The sequence below is a fragment of the Branchiostoma floridae genome, chromosome 18 (genome assembly GCF_000003815.2).
Source record: "Branchiostoma floridae strain S238N-H82 chromosome 18, Bfl_VNyyK, whole genome shotgun sequence".
NCBI classification, from domain to species: domain Eukaryota; kingdom Metazoa; phylum Chordata; class Leptocardii; order Amphioxiformes; family Branchiostomatidae; genus Branchiostoma; species Branchiostoma floridae.
The window spans coordinates 2,091,053-2,094,625 of record NC_049996.1 but is presented as its reverse complement, the minus strand read 5'-3'; the positions used below and the strand labels follow the sequence as shown (position 1 = coordinate 2,094,625).

The window sequence follows — 3,573 nt, the reverse complement described above, 5'->3', positions numbered from 1 at the left end:
ACCAGACATCCTTAGAAACGTTATATAGCACTCAATACGTTATCGGATATGCATGAATACAATGTATATGTTTTGGTGTGTGCGTGTGTATATATAAATGTGTGTGTATGTGTGTTTATCTTTGTGTGTGTGTGTGCGTGCATGTATGCGTGTATGTGTGTGTGTGAGAGCGTGTGTGTGTGTGTGTGTGTGTGTATATATGTCTTAGTTGAATTGTGTCTTGTGTCAATGTTTGTGTGTGTGTGCGTATATGCGTGCGTGTGTATGTGTGTGTGTGCGTGAATTGTGTGTGTGTGTTTGCGTGCGTGTGTGTGTGTATGTGTGCCTGCGCGCGCGCGCGTGTGCGTGCGTTTGTGTGTGTGTGGGGGGGGGGGAGCTTGGGGGGGTGTGTCTGTGTGAGTATGAGAGTGGAACTATGTGTGTGTTGGGAAAACATAAACGGCCGGTACACAACAAAACACTTGGTTGCATCAAAAATTTTTGTTATTCGGGGACTCACGGTGTAACTATTAACAAATATTCCTGTTGCAGGTTTGACCATGTGGACGGCGGGTACCTAGCTTCAGTTAACGTTAGGGCCATCTCTCTGATAAGACGTTAAATGGAGGTCCCGTGTCTGGGGAGAGCCATGCACCAGACACGTAAAAGAACCCACCACATGTGCGATGGTGCGGTGTGCGATGGTGCAAATCGTTCTGTCTGACTGGAGTTTGTGATTCACTACAAATCACTCGGATGAAGGCCTGGCTCGTAACAGCCATATGGTGAGTGACTAACAGCAATTACCCGGACGGGAGACGTGGCGCATCACCCTCTTGTACTCGATCAGCTAAAAGATATCACCTCGTAAGCATTCTCCTACGTAGAGGAACCGCAGTCGTGTCAAACCTCCTTGTGTTTACCTCTGCTACCTTGTGCACTCAGACCAGTTAGGGACCGCCCTACTAATAAATATTAATGAGCTTGCCCTTATATGGGCAGTCAGCCGTTGGGGATCGGGCGTAGGAGGATGGAGCCATGTAATACGTGGTACCTAAGACGTAACATGATTGGCTGATAGCTTCCCAGTGGCCTTTGCGAGACCCTGAGCTTGCGACAACAACAAGCCCAAGAAAGGCCTATTCTCTGATTGGTTGACAGCTTGTTTGTAGCGATAATCATAATAACCACTGATAGGGCATGAGATAGCAGGGCCCCATAGGCTAATGACGTTGGGGACCGGGCGTTAGGAGGATGCTCGTAAGGGGTGGTATTACTTACGTAGGGGGCCAATTCATGGCCTATGCAAGCACATACATACATACATACATACATACATTTGCATAAATACCTAGGAAATTGTACAATAGCCTTATTTGCTAAGACATTGTACATTATTGTCAAGTGACAGCACTCAGCTACTTCCATCAAAATGGAATTTTCCATTTTGATTTGTCTTCCTACGTTGGCTGTTTTTTCTAGTGGATTCCTCGGCTGTTTTCTTTCTTGTTCCTTCATGGTTTTATTTTCCTGTTTTCCCCTTTTGTATGATTATGGTGTGTTTTGTTGGTCAGCAACTATTCTGTCGTTCATTTCGTTTAGCGACTCGTAATTTGCATATGTTTGCGCATCGCACATGTTTCGCGTGCGCAGGTGTGAATGATTCTATTTGGTAAAATAGGCTTGGTATAATTAATTTTGTGTTGTCTCATTTGAGTCAGGTATGTTGATACAGCTGAGCCACCGCTAGGGCTGCCGTTTACCCCGTCTTTTCGCCATAGGAGCCTTTATGAAGCGGTACAACGTTGTTCCAGTTTCCGCACGCTCGGAGCAGAGCCCGACCTTTTTTTATCAAGAAAGAGTCGGAGGCTTCAACTTATCACTGGTAGCTCTATGGGTGAGTTACGTTGTTTGAAAGGCTTTAGACAGTATTTGGTATAGTTTTTTGTCTGCCTATCACGTTTGTTGTTTGTGTTGTGGAAGGAGTCGAACGTATTGCCTTATTTTACGTATTTTCCTTTGTTTTTTTCTGTATATTTGCTTTGTTTAATTTTGAAGTTAGGTTCGGCGATTCTGGGCATTGCATTTTGTGGACCAGCCAGCATTCAGCAACCCGAAAAGCTGAGGGACCAGGCCTCAAGACGCTCGGACAGCTGTCAACCACTGCGAGAGTTTTCCTAAGGTGTGTCCTATATCTCAGCTAGAGGTTGTTATCTTGTTGCTCGTCAGGTCGGCAGACAACCTCGAGTTTGTAGCGAAATTTCAGGTGATTTGATTTTTGTTTATGAGCCGATTTGCTTTTTGTTGGGTTTCTCGCTTGACAGTTTCTTGGACAACCCTAGGTAGAAAAAAAAGTGTTTGCAGTTTTTTGTCTGGTTGGTGTCATGCAATAGTTTGTTGGACAATTGAACTGTTGGACAGTTTTTGTTTGCTGTTGTCGTACGACATGCTGTAAACAACGTTAACCCCAGAGAGATAACAAGACTGCTGGAAAGTTTTGTTGTTGTTGTCATGCGACAGGTTGTTGGACAACCCCAGGTAAGTAACAAGACTGTTGGACAGTTTTGTTTGTAGTTGTCATGCGACAGGTTGTTGGACAACCCCAGGTAAGTAACAAGACTGTTGGACAGTTTTGTTTGTAGTTGTCATGCGACAGGTTGTTGGACAACCCCAGGTAAGTGTACAAGACTATTGGATAGTTTTGTTTGTGGATGGACGACGGGTTTGTAGCTTAAACTTCAAGTTCCGGCCTGACAAGCTTGGTATGGTTGGAAAGGTTGCTTAGCAAGGAATCGAAAGATGCAAACCGCAAAATTCTCCGATACTTTCTTCTCGAGATATTCTTGAGCATACGGACTATGTTAAGGCGCAACCGCTAGCTCCTTCTTTGAAGCACCGCCTGTCACGGCAACGGGTAGGGGGGTGACTTAATGACGCGATTGTAGCTTAAACTTCAAGTTCCGGCCTGACAAGCTTGGTATGGTTGGAAAGGTTGCTTAGCAAGGAATCGAAAGATGCAAACCGCCAAATTCTCCGATACTTCCTTCTTGAGATATTCTTGAGCATACGGACTATGTTTAGGCGCAACCGCTAGCTCCTTTTTTAAAGCACCGCCTGTGACGGTAACGGGTAGGGGGATGACTTAATGACGCGATTGTAGCTTAAACTTCAAGTTCCGGCCTGACAAGCTTGGTATGGTTGGAAAGGTTGCTTAGCAAGGAATCGAAAGATGCAAACCGCAAATTCTCCAATACTTCCTTCTCGAGATATTCTTGAGCATATGGGCTCTGTTTAGGCGCAACCGCTAGCTCCTTTTTTAAAGCACCGCCTGTGACGGTAACGGGTAGGTGGATGACTTAATGACGCGATTGTAGCTTAAACTTCAAGTTCCGGCCTGACAAGCTTGGTATGGTTGGAAAGGTTGCTTAGCAAGGAATCGAAAGATGCAAACCGCAAAATTCTCCGATACTTTCTTCTCGAGATATTCTTGAGCATACGGACTATGTTTAGGCGCAACCGCTAGCTCCTTTTTTGAAGCACCGCCTGTCACGCGTAGTAATACTAGAAAGGCAACATTTTTGCAAAAATGCAGAA

At 45.1% G+C, this 3,573-nt stretch overlaps 1 long non-coding RNA gene across 1 annotated transcript; it reads left to right on the top strand.

Annotated features, from left to right (window-relative positions):
• The first annotated feature begins 1,509 nt into the window (after positions 1-1,509).
• LOC118406264 lies at positions 1,510-2,333 on the top strand. The gene is made up of 2 exons (XR_004830014.1): positions 1,510-1,876; positions 2,038-2,333. It is a non-coding gene; the product is annotated as an uncharacterized LOC118406264 (long non-coding RNA).
• The last annotated feature ends 1,240 nt before the right edge of the window (positions 2,334-3,573 follow it).